Source organism: Plecotus auritus (genome assembly GCF_963455305.1).
Source record: "Plecotus auritus genome assembly, chromosome: 2".
Lineage (NCBI taxonomy): Eukaryota > Metazoa > Chordata > Mammalia > Chiroptera > Vespertilionidae > Plecotus > Plecotus auritus.
The window spans coordinates 67,565,498-67,591,565 of record NC_137771.1 but is presented as its reverse complement, the minus strand read 5'-3'; positions in this window follow the sequence as shown (position 1 = coordinate 67,591,565).

Sequence of the window (26,068 nt, the reverse complement as noted above, 5' to 3'; positions counted from 1 at the left end):
CATGGGTTATGTTGTTGCTGGGGCACTGTCAGCCCCGAATCTGGTTTACTGCACACTTGCGTTTGTGTTCCACATCCTGTATGACAGCAACTTTGCAGAGTGCCCTCTCACACTCCAGGACTGCTCAGGGGATGTCGGAGAGCTGGTTTCAGCCTGATCCTCGCAGGCCAGGCTGAGGGACCCCACCTGCCAGAGGGACCCCACTCACTCTGCAGATGCCCTTTGATCCACAGCACCACCCCAGGTGCAGCTGGCCGGGGAGGGACCACAGGAGGTTGGCTCCAGGGTGTGTCCAGCCCATCTTACCCAGTCCTGCCCCGCTGGCCACCTTCTAATTAATTTCCTTTCAATGTGCATGAAACCATGCACCAGATCACTAGTTTATTGATAGTTACCAATACACATCAGACCCAACTGGAAGGAATCACAGTTATGAATACCCAATACCACAGTTCCAAGGCTTACCTACTAAATATCAGCTCTTCCTGAACTTAGATTGAGACCAGTGTTTCCATCATTTCTATGGAATGAAGATTAATCACAATGTAACAATGTGGCATGCACACACGTGCTCACGAACCTGAACAAATACCTGAATTTTGTCCTTCAAATGAAGCAATAACCTCAGGAGTATAACACAATTATTTAATGTGCTGTCATTTTTGCTCAAAACACTTTTAAAATTCCTCTTGGAATTGCCTTCAGGGTCAATTTATGAACAACAAAAGATAATTTATCTTTTTTATAGTCACCCCTCATTTTTGACAAATTTATAATACCTACCTTCATTACCCTTAATCAGAAACAGCTCTCTATAATTTCTGGCTGTTTCCAAAAATCAACCCAACTTTCAAAAGACAAATATTTGTCCCAATTAAGTCCCAAAATGCAAGCAAACAAATAGCAAACTATGAGAGAGACTGAAAGGAAAGTGAAGTTATATATATCAAAGGTCCCATAAGAAAAGGTACAGTCTTTTATTATTTAAACTTTGAGACAATGTACCACATCTACATTTCCATCCACAGGAAAAGCCCTGCCCATAGCCCTTCTTACTCAAGCTGCCATGTTTTGGACCATGTGACTGGACTATCCAAACTTCACCCTCATTTACAGAGCATTGGACCAATTCAAGACAACCAATCTGCAGCTGGCCATACCTGTGGTCTGGTTTAAAAAAAATGAGTGGGGCCAGTAGGAATCTCAATTTTGAGATATGAATTAAGAAAAATAAAAGTAAATTTTCAGCACTGTGGAAGTTGAAAAGTGATAATACGATAGGTGGAAGTGGGGAGTAAGCAGACAGAGATTATGATTACCAAGTAAGTATCGAAGTTATAAAGGAGTAGAAATATGGTAAACAGGAGAAACAGACCAGTGGAGGCAGGAGCATGGAGCTTGTGGCCACGGAGAAGCAGGTATGCTTTAGGAGACCACAATGAGCACTCGTAGATTGTCTTCCCAGCATTGATTCTCTTCTTAGCAACCCTGATTGTCATTTAGGCAACTATGTGATTCTGAGCATGTGCCTTCAACCATTCTATCAGGGTGAAACAATGACCCACGCTAGGCCAACAAGCTCATAACCAGCTGGCCACGGAGATTGGCTTAAGGGTTGGAATGCAGTCCAAGCAATTATGGTGCATATCAAGATTTTTGTTATGAATGCTAGAAAAGATACCCTCTCTCTCTTCCCAGCTGGAAATAAGAAAGGTGTATTTCTGAGAACTCCTGGTAACCATTTTGGAATCACAAAGTTGGTCAACCTTGGAATAAAGCTGACACCATGGAAATAACAATAGAGACAAAGATAAAAAGACATGGGCTTTAGTGGTATTTTGGAACTGCTAGATCAAGCCGCTTCTGAAGCTATAGATCTGCCTGTTGTTTTTTAAACTTAAACCACTCAGTACCCTTTATTGTTTAAGCCAGTTTGATTGCTTTTCGTACTTGCAAACAAAGGCATGTTTGACACAGGGAGAAGACAAAAACCTGTCTACAGGAACTCTTTAATTCCCAAAATTTCAATTCCAGTCTATGCTTATTCTCCAAAATAAAGCCTCTTTTAAAAGCTAGCCTGAGTAAAATTTTGTTTTTTTAACCCCAGCAGCCAATCTAGATGCATAATGTGATTGAGAAAATCATTATAAAACAATTACTTTTAACTTTTCTAAATGGATTTTATTCTGATCTTCAGTGTCTTATATTTCTCATTTTAATCCAGTATCCAATAACCTCTTTTTTTCATTATTTAAAATGAAATATCCTATGATTAATGATAGTAGATATTTTAAAACTACAGATTCCCAATGAATTTATTCATTAAATCCTGAAAAATAAATTATAAATATTTTTAATAATAAGAAGTTTTACTTATTAAAGAAAATTACTCAACTAAAAAGGATCTAAAGTCAAAAGTAAAATTCACTCCCCAGAATCCCAGACCCATTTCTCAGCTATCATTGAACAAATACGTTTGTATTCTTCTAAATCCTTTGTCAATGCATGTATGTAAATTTTAATGGAAAGATAGCATGCATGTTGTTCTTCAACTTGCTTGCTTGTTTTTTATACTCAGCAATATATTGTGGGCTTCTTTCCATATCATTCTCATTTATTTTAATGGCTGTGCTGTACTTTATTTAACTGTTCTTCTATTGATGAATATTTCGGTTGTCTCTGATTCTTTTATGATAATACAAATAATACTACAGTGAACATTATATATACATTGCCTTACACACTTGTAAAATATTTTGGCAGGATAATTTTTTAGAGGAGAATTATTGGTTCAAAAGATACACATATTTTAAATTTTGGTAGACTCCTAATTGCCCTCCAAAAGAGTTATACCAATTTACTCTCTCACCAATGGCAATATCATCAATGTATTAATGTATTCATCATTATATCTTGATCTTAAGATATAATAAAAAAAACATCTTGAAGTGTAGGGGAAATTCCAAAGCAGATAGGATAATATTAACCAAATTTTTTTTTTCATGACGTTTGATGAATACAATAGTTTTCTAGGAATTTTGGACAAAATCATGTCCAAACATTCAGAAACATTGATAAAAGGCAGGCTTGGATGCTCAAGAATGCCATAATAAAAATTAAATGAATAGTGTTAAAATAGTTTTATAACAGACATTTGTCATTTCCTCTATAGATTGGTGAGACCTTGGACCCTATGGCCAATCTAAAACTAAAGGTAATTATTTTAAATCCTACTTCCTTCCTTTGAAAAGTTTGGGGTTTTCAGTAGTAAAAAATCCATGTAAGATAATTTTTTTAAAGGTAGATATTCTAATTAATGTAAAAATCAGTAACACCAAATGAAGCAAATATTTATTGAAAGCGTTTTATAAAGCTCTGTGGCAGGTGGTCCAAATTGGGAGCATCCTGCAGTTTACCAATTCTCAGGACAATGAGGATCAAAATGACATTATTTTGCCTCCTAGCAAAGATTATACAGAGTATTTAACTACAGTACCTTCAGTTTGTAAATGAAGTGACTAATTGTGAACAGATTCATACTGGAAATCTTTGTAGAGTTTCTTCCCTATGCCCAGCTCCCAATCCCAACAACTAGGGAATGCTAGTATTTGGTGGAGTGGATGATTGGGAGGCAGAAGCTTATCTAATGATAAGGCAGCCAGAAGCTACAGCACTAGCATACCACTTTCTCTCAGTACCTACTGAGCCTGTCTTTCTTAATCATCTCCTGCTAAAAGGCTTGAGGCCAATCTTCATGTTCAAAGAATACATTATGCCAGAAAGCGCAGAGTCCCAAACAAAGTGAACCCAAAGAGGCCCACACCAAGATACTTCATAATCAAAATGCAAAAGGTTAAAGACGAAATCATAAAAGCATCAAGAGAAAAGTAGTTAGTTGCCTACAACTGAGCTCCCATAAGACTGCCAGCTGATTTCTCAACAGAAACTTTGCAGGCCAGAAGGGATTGGCAAGAAATATTCACAGTGATAAAAAGCAAGGACCTACAACCAAGATTACTATACCCAGAAAAGGTATTTTTAGAATCAAAGGACAGATAAAGAGCTTCCAAGACAAGAAAAACTAAAGGAGTTCATCACCACCAAACCAGTATTATATGAAATGTTAAAGGGTCTTCTTTAAGAAAAGGAAGAAAAGATAAAAAATATCCTACATAATAAAGAGGTGATATGCAAATTAACCATCACTCCAACACACAAGATGGCCGCCCCCATGTGGTCAAAGATGGCTGCCCCCCTGTGAACACAAGATGGCCACCACTGATGGCCAGCAGGGGAGGGCAGTTGGGAGGGACCAGGCCTGCAGGGGAGGACAGTTGGGGGGGACCCAGGCCTGCAGGGAAGGGCAGTTAGGGGGGACCAGGCCTGTAGGAGTGGGAAGTTGGGGGTGACCAGGCCAGCAGGGGAGAGAAGTTGGGGGTGACCAGGCTGGCAGGGGAGAGCCGTTGGAGGTGACCATGCTGGCAGGGGAGGGCAGTTAGGGGCAATCAGGCCAGCAGGGGAGTAGTTAGGCATCATTCAGGTTGGCAGGGGAGTGGTTAGGGGGTGATAAGGCTGGCAGGCAGAGGTGGTTAGGGGCAATCAAGCAGGCAGGCAGGCGAGCGGTTGGGAGCCAGCAGTCCTTGATTGTGAGAGGGATGTCTGACTGCCTGTTTAGGCTTGATTCAGGTGGGTCCCAGATTGGAGAGGGTGCAGGCTACACTGAGGGACAACCCTCCCATGCATGAATTTCATGCACCGGGCCTCTAGTAAATAATAAAATGGCAATAAATACATATCTATCAACAATTGAATCTAAAGAAATAATTTAATGAATAAGCATAACAGAAATAGACTCAGATACAGAGAACATTTTGATGGTTGCTTTATGGGAAGGGGCATAAGGAGATGGGTGAAAAAAGTACAAAGATTAAGAAGCACAAGTTGGTAGTAACAGAATAGTCATGGGGATGTAAAATACAGCGTAAGGAATATAGTCAATAATATTCTAATACCTATGTATGGTGTCACATGAGTGGGAGATTTATCAGTATGATTACTTAGTAAGTTATGTCTAATAAAACATAACTTACTGAAATGAATATAATAATGTATGTCAACTGTAATTGAAAAATAGAATGATTTTTAAAAAAAGAATATGTCAGAACATAACCAATTTACTTGTCTTTTTTGATGCCCTGGCTTGAAAGACCTGAATCCCATCAAATATTGGCTGTTTATTAGAGACACCTGGGCTGTACTATTTCACATAAACAAAAGAAGACAGATGCCATAGAGTTTAGAAACCAGAAGAAACACTAAACTAGAAACTGCAGGACCCAACTATAATATAAAAATCTTAGTGGAAGAACCACCCTGGAAAATCTCTGCTTGCTTTTGACTTCAAAGGCTCACCTTATCTTTTTTCTCAGAATACATTTTTTAGAATACAGCATGCTAGGTTCTTAGCCTGTATGGAATAAATCTGGCTTGTATATGCTGGTGGCAACTCTTTGAGATATTGGTAGAATGGAGCTGTCTTAAACAAAAGGCAAAAATAACTCCCAAAATCTTCCCAATGACCCTGGTTATTTTATGTTTCACATATAGTGCATTTTATACAGATGCTAATCAAAATCTAAATTTTCTATTTCATGTTTAAGTTGTAACTTTACAAAGATAAGTATAAATAAAATAGTCTTAAAGCTCTACTAATATTACTTACATTCTTCTTCCTCAAAATTTTGAGACTAAATGGGGATTTTCCTATATTTATTAGAATCCCAAATATGCAATTTCATGTTTTCCTCTTTATAAAAGTACAAAAAATCTAACAGGGAATATGACAGAACAATTCAAATTAGAATGAGACAATCATGGCTTGGCCATAAGGAAGAAAATAGAATTAGCACAATAAACTTGGTTTTGAAGTCCCATATCCTTACTGATGACAGAAAGCTAGGAGCACTATTGAAACAACAGCCTTAAACTACCAATGGGGAAAATCTCTCTGGATACTTACTCTCCCCCCCTCTGCATCTTAGTAGTTCCTAGCCCATTCACTTCACACTCAGCTCACCCCTATCCTCTACAATACACACAACCAGACTTCAGTAAGAAGGCAGCTGCACTATGAACATCAATACACAATCCAATGGAGGATGATTCACTCTGAAACAAAATCAGAGCTGAGGGTGATATGAGCAAAGAGAGGGTTAGGTTTAGCAAGACTTAATTAATTAATTAATTGAATATATTTTTTATTGATTTCAGAGAGGAAGGGAGAGGGAGAGAGAGATAACAACATCAATGATGAGAGGGAATCATTGGTCGGCTGCCTCCTACATGCCCCCAACTGGGGATCTAGCCTGCAACCCAGGCATGTGCCCTTGACTAGAATTGAACACAGAACCCTTCAGTCCACAGGCCGCCACCCTATCCACTGATCCAAACCAGCTAGGGCTAGCAAGACATAGTTTAGATGAAAGCCCATTTGAGCCAGTGAAACAGCGACAAAGAAAGATGAATGAAAACATGTTTCCTTACAGTATTAAATAACCAGTAAGTCCCAGAAGTGTGGAGTCTGTTTATGTGCTAAACATTGTCATGTGTACTGCTGAAGAAGGTTTATTTCCTAGACAAGCTACCCTCTTGCTCTGTGTTGTATATGACAATGCAGTGAAATCTTCAAATAAAATAAGTAAAATCAAAATAAATAGGATTATAACTATTGATAAACACAATTTTTTTCATCCACACCTTCCAAATATTAGTAGACTTTCCTAACTATTTAGTCATTTGAGACATGTAAAAAAATAAAGTCAAAGGGGTGTTTTCCTAAGCAACTTTTTGAAGGCACCAGAATTTGAATTTTATGTGTTTTGAATTTTATTTTTTGTAGAGGGGAAAAGCACTTTAGATTTGGTATGAAAGTACATACAAATTTTGAGAAATTTTCAAATTATCTGACCTTTAAAGGCATGGGAATCTAACCTGGTCCAACTTTTTTGTAAGGTTTTCAGTATTTTCTGTTTGCAGTGATGGTTCGGGGGCCCAGAAAAGAGAGTCGATTTATTGGGTGGTGTCTGGACTCAGAGAACTTCTGTGCGTTAGTAATCTTGCTTTGATGGAAATAAGGTCTCTATTGTTCTGTTTTTTAAAATATTATGTTTATGCAACTTGTTTGTTTTTCAGAAAGGTTGAGAGTGAGGCCTGCGAGAGGCAGGATGGGTCTCATTTATTTCTTCATCCACCCGCTTATACCTTGCTCAGAACCTCCAAAACCTGACCACCCAAGTGACTGATGTCACTGGGCTTAGAATAATCCCTCCTTTTGTTTTATTTCCTACCATGAAAGCATTGAGAACAAATATTTGAAGGCATTTAGAACAAATTTTATTCTCTCAAACTTTGCCCTCTCCTAGAAAATAAATAATAAAATGCATCCAAAGCAAGAGAGCAGAGGGGAGTGAAGGCGAGTAAATGAAACACTCAATGCGGAGGTTTTATTGAAAGGTCCTTGTGGTATTTTGCTTTTGAAATGTATTTAGCACAGACTTTAAGGATTGGCAATTTGTTTAAAGAAATGGGTAAAATATTTAAAACCACCACTTTATTTAAACTATTGTGCCTCCTTCAGTAAACATTCAGTACATGATTGAACCCTGTATGAACTTGTGCTTTTGCTGGTTAAATAGAATCTAAGCTTAAAATGAAAGGGGGCTGCTATTGAGAAAGGCACAAAAAACTTACATGTGCATTTTTTTTTTTTTGCCCACACACAAGCACTTACCCCCAAAAATATCACGTGAGTGGGATCCTTTATTAAAATGCCCCTAGTTCCCACCCCCCACCTTAGCCTCAAAGTGCTAAACTGAAAGCAAGCTGTTAACAGAAATGAGTAATTATTGAAGCTCTAACAGGCAGCTTTCATTGAAGTTGATTACAGCAGCCATATAATCACTTTTACGGATGCTGTAATCACAGTAGCAGGGAATGCTTCACTTGGTTCTTATTGTTTTCGCTCAGGGTGGAGGTAGGGGGCCTGCAAGAAGCCCGCTTTACCGCCTCGGTACAATTTCTGCTGCAAAAGAAATCTACGCAGCCCTGAATGGAGTTGAGAATCATTTATTCTTTCTTTATTAGCATTTTCTCCTTCCTTACACAAGAGTCTGTTGGAGTCAGGAAATTGCTGTTATTCAATATGCAAGCCAGAGGTTGTAATGACCGCTTGGAAGGGTATGACCAACAATTACAGCCCTTAATGAATAGGGGTAATCTAGTTGAGACTAAACACTAGTAGCGACTCTGGGCTGTCTCTGGTTAAATTAAAAGAACAGCAATGCAAAGGAAGTTAACAAGAATTAATTAGTTAGATCGAACTGAAAACCTACTCATTAGAGATGTTATAGGCAAAGTAAAAGCCTATCTTCAGTGCAATTAGGTAGACAAATGAATTGTACAACTGACTGACTCACACCTGCTAACAGCTGAGGGCTATAGTGCTGTGTATGGGATCCACTTTTTCCAGTTCATGCATACTTGCGTAGTTTAATGGGTCTTACATTCTCGAATTAGCCTCCATTCCTTTAGATTTTTACTTGGATGTTTAATCTAAATATGTATGGGCAGCTTCACTGCAGCAGGGACTTAACAAGTGCTGACTGAGGAGGCACAGGATGTGTTTTGAGCCTCCTAAAGAGGGCTTGTCTTGCTTAGAAAGAGCCCAGAGCAGGGTCTCCTGAGCACTTCTCAAAGGAAAAAACTGCCTCTTATATGGTATCTGTTTCCAGAGAGGTCTGTTAGTTAATGATTTAATCTTAAATCATTAAAAGAAAGTCTGTGGCACCTGCATGTTAGAAGCAAATAAATATTAGAAATACGAAAGTAACTCTAGAAAGATTTATAAAGCAGTTGTCATTTTTAATGACACAGAGGGCTGGGAGTTATGCATGGTGGTGGGGAGACGGCAGGGCAAAGATGTCTGCTTTGCTTTGGGGGCGGGGGGTGTGCAACAGATAAGGAAGAGAATCCCTGGAAATCTTAAGCCGAGACCTTTCTGGGAGTTGTTATCATAATTATGCACACTGTTATTTTTTCCAGATGTTTCTCTGGTCTTTTTCTACCTATTGCTTTTAGGCTTCCTGGCTTTGTTGCACAGTCCCTGAAAGCTTTCACTGCCTGACATATTTGCTCCTGCACTCTAGTTTGGGATGGACATTTAAAGTCAGAGAAGTAGGCAAAAGAATTCTGGAAGTGGATTCATCTGCTTATATTTATGAGTGCAGTGACAGGCTAGGGGGAAGGTGGTTCATCCTGGAATGGTGGTGTAGAACACGAATCAGGAGTCAGAAGTTTAGTTGCAGAACTGCCCCGGTGTCTTAGGATGAACTTGGAATAACCTCTTTGTGACCCATATTTTTGCCTTTTTAATAGGGGTGATCACCAAGGTTTCCAAAATTTATGGATCAGTCACAGGGGAAAAATTTCTACTAGTCCCCCTTTCACCACCTCTTAATCACTTCCCCACTACCAGCCAGATTGCTCTCTGCAGTGGCACCAGGAAGTTGTTTTGGCACCAGGCTCCCTCTCAATTTTCTCTTTTGTCAGTAGGGGCAGAGGACAGACCCGACAAGCAGGAGTCCAGAGTTGCTCCTCAAGCCACTTCCCTCACCACTGTGGTCCCTTCCAGGATGCCCCCTGTTGATGAAACTGGGGAAAGGGACTCTAAACAGGCTCCTAAAAGACAAATGTTGAATAATCACTGAAAGCCATTGGGTGAGTAGGTTTCTGAAGTCCTGGCTGTAGCTTCCAATCACCTTCTGAGTGTCACGGTTTCAAGTCTTTAGAATGGGACAGGCATGAGTGCAGGAGTTGTAGCCTTTCACTTGCATTATTTTATGTTAATAGCAGTCACAAAGCCCAGTGTAACTCAAGTGCCCTCCTGAGCCGCCTTAACCTCTAAGCCTCCAGAGTGAAAGCCATTGAGCAAAAGCTTCTTTGACATTTTAGCCACTTCTGCTAATACACAATAAGCATGCTAGTAATTAGAGACTAGTTTAGTTTATTTAATACAGCTCCTTCTTGCTCTGAGCCAAAGAAAGCCCTGAGGATGCTGCCCAATCATAGGTCAGAAATAAATCTCTAAGGCAACAATGTGGAGAAAGGCTGCAGAGAGACAAAAAAAAAAAAAAAAAAAAAAAAAAAAAAAAGAAAGAAAGAAAGCAAAGAAAGAAAGAAAAAGAAAGTCCCTCTTCAACTAAGAGTAAAGAGAACAAACCATGAACATGCTTAGAAGAGTCAAAATCGGAAATTTTCCCAGTATTATGTGAGAGCCAGATGGGAGGAGCGAGAGAGTTGAGAGCATTTAGGGTTCTCATCCCACAGGCAACTTGGAGAGCCGTCCTATCCCCATAGGACAGAAGTGACATTGTTAGGAGCCTCACCAATGACTCTTTGTCCTGTCATGTCCTTTTCCTTCCTACAACTGTTGGATTGCTGACGGCTTTAGCCTTTTCTGTAAGGTTCATTCATTTCAATTTATCTGGGTCTAAAGTCAGCCCTCTTGTGAGAAACTTCCCATTTTCCCAGAGCAGTCCCAGCAAGGATGGTGGAACTCTGGTCCAGCTGTTCACTTGGCAACAAGCTCTCCTATCAGGCCACTCAGATTTCCATATGCCTAGATGGAAAGCTCTGCCTGGTTCTGTTTGACAGAGAATCTTGTATTAGTTTCCTGGAACTGCAGTCAGAACCAGTTCTGGAGGCTGCAAGTCTAGGGGCTCTAGAGGAGAATCATTTCTTGCTTCTTCCAGCTTCTGTTGGCCCCAGAGATTCCTTGGCTTGAGTCAACATAAATCCAAGTTGTACTTCTACCTTCACATGACTTTTCTCCTATATGTGTCTCCAATATCCCTCTTCTTTTCCTTATAAAGATACAAGTCACTGAATTTAGGGTCCACTCTAAGTCCAGGATGATCTGATCTTGAAATCTTCACCTTAATTACATCTACATGTGGACCCTTATTCCTAATAAGGTCACATTCTGAGGTTTTGGGTAAATATAATATTTGAGAACCTTCTACAGGACTATCATCAAGATGTTGGTTCTTTAATCCAAGGCCTTACTTCACAGTGTGTTCGGTGGCACACTAGTCCCTTGAGATTTTGTCAACAAGGAAAAAAAAAGAGTTTAGATATTCAGATGTTCTGTGGTCAAGTTAGTTTGGAAAAGCTGCATTCTCTTTTGAAGAGTCACAAATCACAGTGGCTCATTAAAGATTTGAAATGTCCTGCAGTTAGGAAGCTGTTTAACTTCGTCAGTCATTGTTTCTTCAAACTTAATTGACCAAAAAGAGCTTCTTCTTCTTCTTCTCCTTTTTTTTTTTTTAAGTAACACAATATTAATGGGCCATGGAATGCACTGTGAAGTGCAGGACCCACAACCTTTCAGTAAACAAATATGAGCTTCAAACCTCAAGCCTCTGTTGCATAGTCTTTCCTGAAATTTTTCTTAGAATTCACCAGTAGTCCACAGCTAACCCCTTCCATCTCTTTTGTTTACCGAGTTTTAAACAAGCCCAATTATAGCACAACCTCATATCACATGGATTCAGCCAGACGGTAGGTCTGGTCTCCTGATACAGAGTAAGTTTCATTCATTACACCATGATCTTTTAAAATCTCTGCAAGGAGTTAGTTGGCTCTAATCCAAGCATTCTGAGGAAAAAAATAATTTCATAATTTTTCATTATTTCTTGGTCCAAGGTTTCCTCCTGATTGGTGTTTAAGCTTTGTGGTATCTCATACCTTTTAACTCAAAATAGGAGTAAGTGTTAAGAGAATAAAGTTCTGATCCAGATTCTACCAATAAAAGACCTGTAAAACTTTATGCAAATTACTCAATCTTACAGTGAAGCGTCAGTTTCTTAATGTAAAATAATGTGTTTATTTCAGCCTAACCACCTCATGAGATTATTTTGAAGCTCACATTTGAAAATAGATAAGAGAACCTTTTACCAGCTTTAGAAAACCATTTTCTCTTATGTAATTTGTTATTAAACTGTGTTTGGTTAAGCAAGTTGGGAATAACAATATTTTGTGAAAAAAATCAAGACAGAACCTGTTAAAATAACAGTACTCATGTGTAAATTATACTTCAGCCAATAATGATCATTAATAGTGCTTTAGAAATAGCAAAATCCTTAGTATACCTTGAGAAAAGCAAGAAAAGAGGGAAGAAAGGAAGAAAAGGAGGAGGGAAGGAAGGAAGGAAGGAAGGAAGGAAGGAAGGAAGGAAGGAAGGAAGGAAGGAAGGAAGGGAGGGAGGGAGGGAGGGAGGAGCACACTGGCCTGACCTGGGACTTACTTCCTGGATATGCAACCCATGCAGTGGCCCTGCCAGGGCCTCATACTTAAAAGGGACCCACACTTGGTTTAATGCTCTGTCACGCTCACTGTCTTAATAATTTTTGAACAAGGGGCCCTGAATTTTCACTTTGCACTGGACTCCCCAAATTATATAGCCTGTCCTTGGCCCAACCTTTTTTACCTCATAATCTGTGAGAAATTATTGAGAGACCCCTTCTAGCTGAAGCTAGACAACATTCCAACTAAATTGATTCTACAATTTCATTTCTGCAAGTAAAGCTTACCATTAAGGAACCTCATTCCAGTTCACCAAATACTAAAAACCAGTCTTTGGAACTGCTCCAAGTCCTGAGTCCCTTCATATTTTAAGTTTACGCATTTTGAAAAAACCCAGGCCACAAAGCCAGCTAGAACATTTTAAATTATGGGTGTGGCCTAAGTGTTATTTTTAAGCCAGTAAACGAATCCTTTCAAAGTTTGAACTCTTACAAAGTTACTTCTGTGCTGAAAGCTTTTTAATAATCAGAAAATGGGAATTTACAATAAAAATGTTGACACAAGCCCACTCCAGGGGCAGAGTTTCTCTGCTCTAAGTATATAGCACATGGGCAATATGGTAACATGGGCAACAACCCATAACTGACAAGAAACAGACTGAGCAGGCATGGAGGTCAGAGTTTGTGACGTTGGGATGGAGTGTCACTGGACTTTGCTGTGCATTCTTGCCAATTCTGTTGACAAATGCTGCCCCATAATCATACATAATAAAGAGCTAATATGCTAATAAGACTGAACAGCAGAAAGACCATCCTCTGGAGGACTGAGCCCCTTGCACAAATTTCGTGCATCGGGCCTCAAGTTTATAATAACCAGGTATATTCAGACTTTACTCCTTTTATTTTATTTACTTCAAGATGAGAATGAGAATAAGTCGGGCTCTGTAGCTTCTCCTTACTCTAAGAGAGAGAAAGTTTAAGAAGGCTTTGTCATACGGAGGTTGTCTTTAATTTGGTGATAGAGTTTATTGCATCATTTTTAATGAACACTGACTTCTTTCTGTTTCTTCCTCTCATATTTATTTCTTTCATTGTTCTTTTAACCTTGGAAATTTAGACATCATTTTAATATTTTTTATGATTTTGGCCTTTCAGATTCAGAAAGCAAGTAAACCATCCCCCACCCCCATCTTCAACCTTGCACAGAGTGGAAATGCATTGGTACTTTTCTTTAATAGCAATGACAATCACTTAATTTATGTGGCACTGCATGTTGCCAAGCCATCTCAGTTTGTACCCCATCCACATTGCTGATGATGGCACATCTAACAACAATACTTGTTAGTGGCTGGGACTGATTCAACAGATGGAATCCAAAACAGTGTTTACACCAGTTCTATAAAAATAGTGCTTTTACAACACATTGGCAATTTTCTGGTAGATTGAAGGAAAAAAGGACGTACTTATCATTAAGATTAGTTTTCCCCATAAGATTTTGAAAATGTTAAGGAAGATTAATCTCAGACCCCCTCCAAAAATTTTTTTAAATAATCATAAATAATTGGTATAGATTAGGAAAAGTGGATATTCAAATGGAGAAAAACTTCTCATAGAGACACAGAGACTGAATATGAGACTTTGGTTTAACCAAACTACCTAGGATTTTGAGTAGTCATAATACTTCTCAGGCAGTAATTGGTATCCTTGCCATCCATCAGAAGTAAATAAGAACTATCATCACCATTCAGATTTAACAGGCAGTTGAAAAACTTCACTATGGGCCAGGTCACATTATGACTTTGAAGCTAAGCAGGTCCTACATGTAAACACAAAAATTCTGGAATCTTAATTTTTTTTTTTTTTTTAATGTAGGAGTCATCTAGTTCAGCACTATCCAATAGAATTTCTGCAATGCTGGATATGGTCTAAATCTGCATTGTCCAACATGATTGCCATTAGCCACAAATGTTACTAGGCATTCAAAATGTGGCTAGTGCCATTAAGGAATTACATTTTTAATTTAAATTAATTTTTAAATTAAAATGGCCACAAGTGACTAACGGCCACCTTATCGGACAGCACAGATTCTGGTTCAACTGCTCTGTTTTACAAAGAGGAATGCAGCTTAGGGAGTTTCAGGGCCTGTGCAAAGTCTCATACCAACTTAATGAAAAACAATTAGTATCAGAGAAGGGGACTGACTCCTGTCTGCTCAGCCCTGGTTCCCAGTCCCTGCGTTCATACAAAGCACAGAGGGGCTCAGAATAAAGTGCAAAAAAAAAAAAAAAAAAGGGGGGGGGGGTAACATCCTACATTTTTCATAAAGTTCAACTGAGTCAAGTTTTAACTTGTTATAGATATTTATTGATGTTATGGTTTTCCATGTTATTACATATACAAATTCCAAATATATTTTTAAAACTATTGAAGAGATGAGACAAGTTAAAAATTGACAACACTCTTGGTCTCCCAATTTGTTTTCTTTTTCTTTTTTTCTTAATATATTTTTATTGATTTCAGAGAGGAATAGAGAGAAAGAGAGAAACATCAATGATGAGAGAAAATCATTGATCAGCTGCCTCCTCATGCCCAACACTGGGGATCGAGCCCACAACCCAGGCATATGCCCTGACAAGAATCTAACCGTGACCTTCTGGTTCATAGGTCAATGCTCAACCACTGAGCTATGCCGGCCAGGCTGTTTTCTTTTTTGAATTTTACTGGTTTAGAAAGTGTAGATTTAAAGTCTAGAACCAGGTATTAAACTCCAGGTAGGCAGCTCACCAGAGTCAGGTGTACCCTCTAATTATGTCATAATTTCTCAGAAAGCAATCATTTCTCTTTCAAAACCTCCACAATGTATACAAAATTGCTAGGTATTTAATAGACATTGAATAATTTCTCACTGAACAGAATTACGTTTTAAAATGGTGTCCTCTCTCATAAAGCAAGTGTTCAAGTTGTCTGAGAGAAATGATATTTTAAATGATTGTCAGTCATTAACTCAAACAGACTTTAGCACAGGAAGTACTCTAAATATACAGCATTTTCTAATTCATAAAACCCTTTCACCCATATTCTCTCATTTAATTCTAACAATATCGTGAGACATAAAACAGAAAACTGCCACAATTCTTGTGTTGCAGTAAGCAAACAAATTCAGAAAGGTGAAGTGACTGGCCCAAAGGTTCGCATGAAGTGAGTGTGAGCTAGGCCTGCATTAGTGTCCTGACTCTGTGGCCACTTACCTTTCAGGACATCTCAGAACAAATGAGGAGGGGATGAAAACTAGGGCTAGAACAGCAGTGTAATTTCAATAAAGTCCAGCTTAACAAACACACTTATTGAGTACCTTCTGTGTCCAGGCTCAACATAATGTAGGGAACACAAAGATGATTCAGAACCCCATATCGCAAAGAAATTCACCTGAAAAGCAGGCACGTGTAGAGAGGACTGGTGGATCTGGATGAGAGGCAGAAGGAGAGGAGGCACTGTGACAATAGGAAAAACCAAAGTGCTGGGAGAAACAGTGGGCCTGATGTACCCAAGGAAACAGGAAAGCATTAAATTCCCTTTCCCCCAGCTTGATTGAGTTATAATCCTATCTAATAAAGAGGGAATATGCTAATGACCCTCACACCATCACAAAGATGGTGACACCCACAGCCAATAAGGAGGGAATATGCTAATTGACTGTCACACCCTCAAAGATGGCAGGGCCCACAACCACAAGATGGCAGTGCCCAGTCCCCTCAGCCCTGCCGGGGTGGCAGGCACGCAGCAAGGCCAGGCCCATCCCCAGGTGGGCTTGGCTGCTCTGTGGCCTGCCTCCAGAGTCCCCAGTCCTCTCAGTCCCCCAACTGCTCAAGGCTGGCCCGAGGCACAGGCAAGCCTTGGATGGCAGCTGCCCAGCTGCCCAGGGCAGCCTGAGGCTCAGGTAACCAGGGCCAGCTGAGGCTTGCACTGTCGGTAGTGGCAGCAGCAGAGGTGTGATGGGGAGTTGCCTTCCCCTGATCGCTGGGTCGCCTCCTACCCCTGAGGGCTCCTGGACTGTGAGAGGGGTCAGGCCAAGCTGAGGGACCCCCCTTCCAGTTCATGAATTTTCATGCACTGGGCTTCTAGTTAATATATAATACTAGAATCCTGGTGCACGAAATTTGTGCACGGGGGGGGGGGGAGGGTTCCCTCAGCCCAGCCTGCACCCTCTCCAATTGGGGACCCACGGGATCTGGTCTAAACCTGCAGTCAGACATCCACAATCTGGGACCACTGGCTCCTAACTGCTCACCTGCCTGCCTGATCACCCCTAACTGCCTCTGCCTGCCAGCCTGATCACCCCTAACTGTCCTTCCCTGCCTGCCTGGTTGCCCCCAACTGCACTCCCCTGCAGGCCTGATCTTGCCCCCAACTGTTCTCCTCTGCTGGCCAATTTGGTTCTTATTGGTCAGTTTCTATGCCAGTCAGCATCAAAAGCTCCATCTCTAGGCAGCCATTGGCTCCCCACAGCACCCACATTTGGTTCTGATTGGTCTGTTCCTATGCCAGTCAGCGTCTCTGGGCCTATCAACGGGGCCTGATCAGAAAGGCGGGGCTGATCAGCAGCCCCGGTGGAAGTCTGGAGAGAAATGGAGGCATGGCTGCTGGCCAGACTGGGACAGAAAGAGAGAGGCAAGTGCTGATCAAAAGCTGCCACAGAGGCAATGGATCAGTCCCTGCTTCTCCCTTCAGGCCTCTCTCTGGCCCTGATTCGCAGCCCCCTCAGCAGTCAGTGCTGGGGCACCCCGCCTGCAGCAGAAGCAGTCAGCGTTGGGTTGCCACAACTCAGCGCTGACTGCAGGACTGACTTCCAGTTGGTCGAGCCTTGGTCCTTACTGGTCATTATGACCCAGGTTTTTTATATATTAGGATTGTATAAGTTTAAGGTGTACAACATGATGATTTGATACATGTATTTATTAAGAAATTATACCACTAAAATTAGTTAACACATTTGTCACCTAACATATTAACCATTTGTATGGGGGGGGGGGGAGGGTGAGAATTTTTAAGATTTACTTTCTTAGCAACTTTCCAGTATAAAATACAGTACTGTTAACTATAGTCACCATGCTGTGCATTAGAACCCCAGAAGTTATCTTTTAACTGGAAGTTTGTACCATTTGACCAATGGCTCTCATTCTCCCCACCCCCTCACCCCTGGCAACCACCAAGTTACTCTCTGTTTCAATGAGTTTATTTTTTTATATTCCACATATGTGAGATCATACAGTATTTCACTTAGTACAATGCCCTCAAGGTTTATCCATCTTGTCACAAATCGCAGGATTTCCTAATTGTAGCCAAATAATATTCTATTATATATGTGCACATTTTCTTCATCTAGTCATCTGTTGATAGACACTTAGGTTTTTTCCTAAGGGCTGTTGTGAATAATTCTGCAGTGAATATGGGGGTGCATATATCTCTTCAAGATAGTGATACCGTCTCTTTCAGATGTATACCCAGAAGTAGGATAGCTGAATCATATGTTAGTTCTATTTTTAATTTTCTGGGGAACCTCCTTAGGTTTTCCACTGTCTTCCATAGTGGCTGCACTAATTTACGTTCCTGGCATTGAATTCTGAAGTGCAGAGTGACAGCAGAGGAGGCCTATGGCACCAATGGAGAATGAAAGAACACTGAAATCTAGTTGCCCAGGACTCCCTTGGTTCCCATTGCTCAACTGATTGCACAATTCCATGCTATGCATCCCAACAATGGGAGCAGCAGCCCATTTTGCCTTTAGTGATTGTCAGAGTTGGTAGATGTCTCCTTCTAGGGGAAGCTGCCGTGTTGGTGGTTAGAACTGGTTAGAGTAGGCTGCCCCCTGGGCAACTAGCTCCCTGTGGACTGTACCTGTCAAATCAAACCTGGGTTGTCCTTGAGTCCTGGGGCTCTGCAGACTGAAACACATTCCCAAGCTTCATTAGTGAGCTGAGGCTGGGCTGGTGTCAGAGCACAGTGAGCCCAGCTGCCACTTTCCCCAATACAGCCCCCAAGGAAGGGTCTGGAGAAACATGCTAAGAAAAGGTCTTGATATGAAAAAAAACAGGAAGGTCAGAGACCCAGCCAATTTTGAGAAGGAAGGATGAGAAAGAGCAAGAAGTAAAGGTCAGGCTGCAGGGAAGGGGATGAGGGACAGAAGTCATAGAGAAGTCCTGAGAAACTGTCCAGATTTCCATGGAGTATAGCCAAGTCCTGCCTTCAGGCTTGGAAAAGGAAAACTCTTCAGAATTTATGAGGTCTTTTCTCTCCTTTAAAATATTTGTAGATGGTGGATATCACCTCTCTTAGTATCCAGTTTCTATGACTTATCAAACTAAAGGTTGAAGAAGTGCCTCCTGTACTCATCAAAAGCTGACTGATGGCTTCAGTGTTTTGTTTGCTCTAACTTAGTCACCTCAGACATTTAAGGCCCCTGAATGGTGATAAAATGGGCTCCCATCTAAGATTCTCAGGTTCTTCCCAATTACTTGTGATGCGCAGCCTTTGCCACGATTCACCTATTCTTTCAACAATACTCAATAATTGCGTATGATATTCAAGTCACTCCTATTCAAAGTCATTGCTAATACTCATCTCTTAGGCTAGTTATCCTATATAATAAAAGGCTAATATGCAATAAAAGGCTAATACTATGACATGCACTGAATACCAGGGGGCAGACGTTTAATGCAGGAGCTGCCCCCTGGTATTCAGTGTACTCCCACAGGGGGAGGCTGTTCAGCCAGAAGCCAGGCTCACGGCTGGCATGCACAGCGGTGGTGGCGGGAGCCTCTCCTGCCTCCACAGTGGCGCTAAGGATGTCTGACTGACAGCTTAGGCCCACTCCCCTGACTGACGGCTTAGGCCCGCTCCTGTGGGGGATGGGCCTAAGCCGTCAGTCAGACATCCCCTGAGGGCTCCTGGACTGCGAGAGGGCACAGGCCTGGCTGAGGGACCCCTGCCGAGTGCACGATTTTCGTGCACCAGGCCTCTAGTTTGTAATATAACAAAATATGTTACAAACAGGACTATTTCTTACAAAACCCATGTTATACTGGTGAATGAGTAGCAGGTGAATGGCCCACACACAGACTCTGTCCAGCTTTAACTAAAACACCCTTTTTAGAGACTCTCTGTTCAAGATTCCTTGTGACTGTCCTGGGTGTGTCCTTGGACTGACAACTTCTTTTCTCAAGGTCCTTTGTGACTTCACTAGACTATTTCTTAGTTAAACCTAGCTTTCCTGCAAACTCTACTAATTATTTAAGGAAAAGAGAAATGTTTTTTTGTTTGTTTGTTTTGTTTGTTTGTCTCTTCCCTGCCTACTCTGTGCCTCCTCTTACCAGGTCCTATGTTTTGTCTGAGCTGAGCCCTACTCCTTTCTGAAGTATCCTGATACCCCAAATAAGATGCTGTTTCTGGTACCCAGCTCCTACAAAAACTAATTCTCTTCTTTGTTTGTGTAACTAGCCTCTGTCTCCCACAGAGACATCAAGGTATCTGTTTCTTTTTCTTCATCATTTCATCTAGAACCTGGAGCCAGCCTGTCCCATGATGGGACCAGAGGCATCTGCTGTCTGTTTATTGCCGATTAGCAGCCAGATCTAGTCAGTTTATAATTGATTATTCATTCATTCAGAGACATTATTAATTATCTACTCTGTATCAGAAACCATAGATGTTAGGGCAATAAAAGAAGGAAAAAAAGGAAATAGTGAGTCCTTATACTCTAGAAGTTAACAGTCCAGTGGAAGACAAAGGCAAAAAAAAAAAAAACAACACCAAATACTTATAATACAGTGTAGTTAGTACTATGATAAGAAAAAATACAGCTTGTCAAACAAGCATAAGTACCATCCAATCCACACTCTGAACCCACTCAAGACATACCACACAGAGGCCTATGGCATTGAAATTTCAATATTAATAGAATCTTGTCATCTCATAGTATTTTTTCCCTCTGAGTTCAGGCTGTAACACAACATGTATACACCACAATGTTCATACTCATGGATAAATCACCACTTCCCTGATTCCCCTGTGCCTCTCTGCCCTGCCACGCTGTCCCCTCCCCAAGGCTTCACAGATGCTTGGCCATACTGATTGTTCAGTATGTTCAGTGTCACCCTTGTGTTGTATATTTATCTCTCATCTCTGTATCTTTCTGCACAAGTGACAAAGATGACACTGAGAGTATATTAATGGAGAGAGAGAGATGCAATATTTATTTATAATTTTAGGGTAATTTTAAATTAGTTTCACAAATTATCTAGTTTTACAACATGCAGATTTTACATTAGGTTCAATATTCTAACATTTGATGGGTTGGTGATCTCCAAATAAAATCTGATTTACTAACCTCCCTCTGTCTAACCCCATGGGGGCACACACCCCACAGGAGGGCAACTTGATTTTTAAGGGGGGCAATTTGAGAATGAGTTATTAACAGTGAATTTTTTGCATTGTTGCCTTAACAAGAAAAAAATCACAAGAGCCTCTGTTGTTTCTCTGCAGGATATACTCTGGGAACTTGGCTAGGGCTGCTCCTGCCTCACCACCACTTAAACCCAGAGTGTACACTGAGGAAAATTTCAAGGTGGGAAATTCAAGCCCTCAACATATAAATTTGTATTTTACTTAAAGACCTTTTAGAATTAGTGTACCTGGTCCTAAGTCCCTACCTGAGTCCTCAGGTATAAGTCCTTCATCTCAGCCCCAAGATTTAAACCTTCTGAAGAAGATTCCATCTGGTTTGTCCCTCCCATAAGGTCATGTTACCCCAGGAGTCCTGCTGGATGCTTACAACTGGTTCTCAAACTTCAGTGTGAGTCAGAACCATCTGGAAGGTTGTTAAAGTATAGATTGCTGGTACCCACATCCAGAGTTCCTGAATTCAGTAGGTCTGGGGTGGGACTCAGTAATTGCATTTCTAGTATGTCCAGGGACCACACTTTGAGAACTGCTTCTTTGCAAAACCCACAACACAACTCATTGCCAATTTGCAATACCCATAATTTTTATGATTGTTACATTGAGTTCCTTTTGACTATTAGAATTTAACTGTTAGAATTTAACAAAGAGAAAATATCATTTGGCAGTAACACATTCCTAAAGGTTTATAATTTTATACATCCTTCCAATATCTATCCTACAGCTCTCTTCTGTATCCTCTTCCTTCCCAATGGATTTAAAAACTTCCATAAACGTCCTTAAAGTCTAACTGGTCCCCAACATTTGTATGGGCCTCACCACCCCATGCTTCATCATGGTCAGCCAGGCCTAAACTAATATTCCTCTAAGTGCTCTCACAATCAAGGAATACAAATATCAGCCTTGCAGGAGACTAACTCAAAACTTTGTCAACACAGACTTTTGAATGAGAAGAAAGTAACAGAAGCAAAGTGGAACATCTCTTTTGGGTGGGTTGTCTGATTCCTTTTAAGCCCAGCATACTATTTTTTAGCTTGAGGTTTATCAAAATCTACTTATTTGCATGATTATATTGGGCAATTCTTAAAAGCACAATCTTTCCTGGAAAAAACACTTTTTCCCTCCATCATATCAGTGTTACTTCTCTCAGTAAAATAAAAAATACCTGACAAGCTTCATATGTTCACTGACCTTAAGGAGAGGAGGCACAAATATTTGACTTTGGCATGTGCTTTTTTTATTAATTATAGGTTAATTTTTATTTGAATCACGATTTATCTGCCTACACAACAACAAAATGTACATTCGCTGCTATCACTGTTTGCATCAAAGTGCTATTAATCAATTATTAAAATTTGCTTCATATCATATGCAGATTATTAATGTCTTATTGTTGCAAAGCTTACTGAAGTTGATGTTTTCAAAACTGGAACAGTTCATCACACTTGGCATATTTTGGTTTTTACTTAATGCACAAGCACGCCTGTCCAAATGCAAGTATCAAATGACAAAGATCACACCAGGGACTGAACTGACGGAGAGATCGACGCACAAAGAAAATGTGGAGTTGAAAGTATCCAAATACTGTTTCATCGTGAGACTTGGTATGAAGACTTCCAGCATTTAAAAGAAGCTGTGATCGTTTCATTTTTAAATTTAGTGTTTAGATCAAGCTATTTTTATCTTTACACTATGAATATTTTTCATTTCCTATTTTTCTGTTTGTTAATAGTTTCACAGCTTTTCAGTGTCTTCGATTGTTCCAGGTGAGAGAGACGTTCTGAGTTCTAACAATACGGATCATTCAACCTTCCAAATAAGACTTATTAAATTTTTTTCATCCATCTTTCTCTTCAGCAGTCTCTCTGTGCCTTAAAAATGAAATAAACCATCCTTTTAAAACACGTGAGCCACCTCCATAGCCTCAAAGGAAGTCTTATCTAGTTGTTGGAACAGGAGCCTGGCTCTCCAGAGCCCTGGGTACAATTCTTTGCTCCACCACATGCTTTGAATTTGTCACTTATACTCTCAGTGCCCCAGTTTTCCCATCAGCAAATGAGGACAATATTACTTCTTACAAATGTAGTAAGAGTGAGTCTGTACTGGTAAAGTGTTTTGAAGTTTTCTGATGAAAACAGATAATGTGGAACCAGGTATTTAGCCAGATCCGTATTGCCTTAAATCCAGAGGGAATTAAAGAATTATCATCTCTCAGAGGACTGTGCAGGGTGAAGCATTGGCCCCTTATTTTGATATTTATCCTATAAAAGGAAACAGGTCCTTAAGTTTTCGTGTGGTGTTTTTTGCTTTGTTTTTGTTTTCCTTCCACTAGCAAAACAGAAAATGTTATAAGTCCCGTGGGCCACAATTATATACTCTCTTACCAAGAAAATGAAGCACACTAACATATTGTCTTCTGCCACTCAGTGGGAGAGTTTCCAGATCCTGTCCTATGTAATTGTATTAACATGGGGACATAGATTTTTGTAAAGAACTTGGAAGGATAAGGCAGGTATAGAAGAATTAAAGTGAAAAAGAAGTTTCCATTTTCCTATTGAGAATATTGGGGCTGCAAAAATATGCTTAAGAATGAAGGAAATTCAAGAGTGTGTAGGTTATTTTAAACACACACATACCTATACTCATGGAAGTAAAGAAAATAAGAAATTAGGGTAAAGAGAAGAAATCTGAAAAAGTCTATTTTCCATGACGTTTGGATATATGAAAGGCAAAGACCTTCAGGAAATATTTTAACATTAAATAACATTCTATCTATTGTCTAGAGGCAATTGGACAGCTGGGAAATGAAAAGATGCAGGTTCAGTTCCTCACTAGTTGTCCTCACAGATGACAGCCAGTAAACTTCACGACTCAGATTATCCTGCAAACTTGATCATGGTGATTTAATGAGTAGATATCAGAAAAAGTGATATCTTTGTTAACCTTTGTTCCACAAAAAACAGTCAGTGAAAAACTTGGGAAGTTGGTAAATCTCTAAAAACCTTGGTGCACAGAGGGGAAAAGGCAAAAATTTTTATTGAACACTCACAAAAGGCCTACAAGTTATTAAAAAGAAATAGACAATAGAACAAAAATAACATACTAAATATTTCTTTAGCATTCTCCTAATTATAAATATATAATAGTAAAAGACAACAAATTCAGCAATTTACAAACTGTTAGCATTTGGATGGAACCCTAGCAATCATTTAATTTAATACTCTAATTTTACCAATGTGTGAAAATGAAGCCCAGAAAGTGACTTGCCTAAGGTCACTCAAGTAATTAGTAGCAGATGGGCAAAAGCAATTCAGAGTTTATGAACCTAGGTCTCTTGCATTTTCTTTAAGGAGCATTTCTTCTAAGAGAGTCAGAGAATATAACTATATACAGTGTCTTACCACTTAAATTTGGGTATGCCCACCAATAGAGAAATTTCACCCTCAGACATTTTATCAGAGTTTTCCTTAAAGAGGTTCAGTTATTTACTTTGATATAATGAAAAAATAAACACAGCTAACTTTAATTATATGGATGTCCCTGTTTTCCAGGGCACAAAACTGACAGTTCCCAACCTTCCTTGCATTACCTGTGCCCATGTGATTGACTTCCAGCCAATGAAATGTGAGAAGTGATGCATGCCAGTTCCCAGCTTCACTTATAAAAACCTCCCACTTGTTATGCATCATATTCTTGCAACATTCACCAGCTTAATTCAAGGGAGGATGGTGACCTTAAAACTCAGGAGTCTGGCCCTCTGAACCCCCACCTGGAAGAGAGCCACCTCACTCTTCATGAATATTTATCTTAAACTTCACATAAGAGAGAAATTACCTCCCTTCGAGATTAGCCACTTAGATAAGGGGATATATGCGCCACGTCAGCTAATGGTATCTTCACTACTAGACAAACTCAGACACAATATATTTATCCATTGGCAAATGCTAGTGTGGCTTTCTTCCATCTGCAGTGGTCATGTGGCATTCTTGAAAAAATCTTGATGAAAGTCTATAGGTTTGACATTATCTTTTAAGAGAGCTCAGCACAACATGAAAGTACATCTATTATTGATGGCAAAAAAATACATATCTAAATATAAGACATGGGTGATTCAAATGAAAAGGAGCAAAAGTTTCAGGATGTATAGATAGTTTTAACTCAGCTAGAGCTGCCTTATGGTTGCCTCATGCCTTGTATTTCTAATTACATTTAAAGGAATTTAAGTCATCAAATTCGGCTTTAATCTGACAATTCCATAGTCACATGGATTAGTGGACTAAGCAAGAGCTCATGGTATCTGGATGACTAGAAATGATGTATGTTGCAAATGGGAACATATCGTTTATAAATGCCCATTTGAATAAAAAGCTCTATGGCTTCTACAATCAAAGATATTGCAAAGATAAGCCTAAATATAGAAATACAGAGACATATGTGTGACTTCAGACACAGGAGGGTGGATTTTTGTGACATGTGTGAATTATCTGTTGGAAGCCTTTTTGTTTTCTTTTTCTTACTTTTATCTTCTGCCTTCCCCATGGCAGCTCTGCTGATGGGATATGAACAGTAGCTACATTTCTCACTCTTTAAGCATGTTTTCATTGGGTCCAAGTTTCATTCTTCAACCTTAATAACTGGGAGAAGAGTTTTTAACTAGACCATAAAATTGTATTATTATCTTATGAGATTAAAGACCCTTTGTGACTATGCACACTTAATTTCTAACTTTAGCAAGATTTTACATATGTAAAACTCTCAACAGGGAAGTCTGCAATCATCCTCAAACTAATCTATGCTGTATTAACACATTGGAATGGAGTTTTAGAAAGTACAGTGGCAAAATTTCAACTCTGCGGTTATTAAACCTAATTTGCCTTAAATCCCCACTGATGGATTTATGTCCCCTGTCTCCTCAGAAACAACGTCTTCTCCAGAGGATAAACTAAAAGAAGCTAAATAAACATCACAAGACTGAATGGATGGCCTATTGCAATTCTGTCTTTCCTGAGGTATCTAGCAGCAACACAAACTCTGAGAACAAAAAGTGAATCACTGAGAATTACTTCACAGAAGATTATATTTACTGAGGTGTGTCTTGTAGTTATTTTATGACAGTAAGAGGAGAATTAGCATCTTCTTCTGTATTTAGTGGGACACTTTATTTGAAGACCTGAGGTGAGTTCACCCAAATAGAAAAGTTGACCCTCTGTCAAATGGATGAGATTATCAAGGGCCGAATTTTCAGTGTTTCTGTT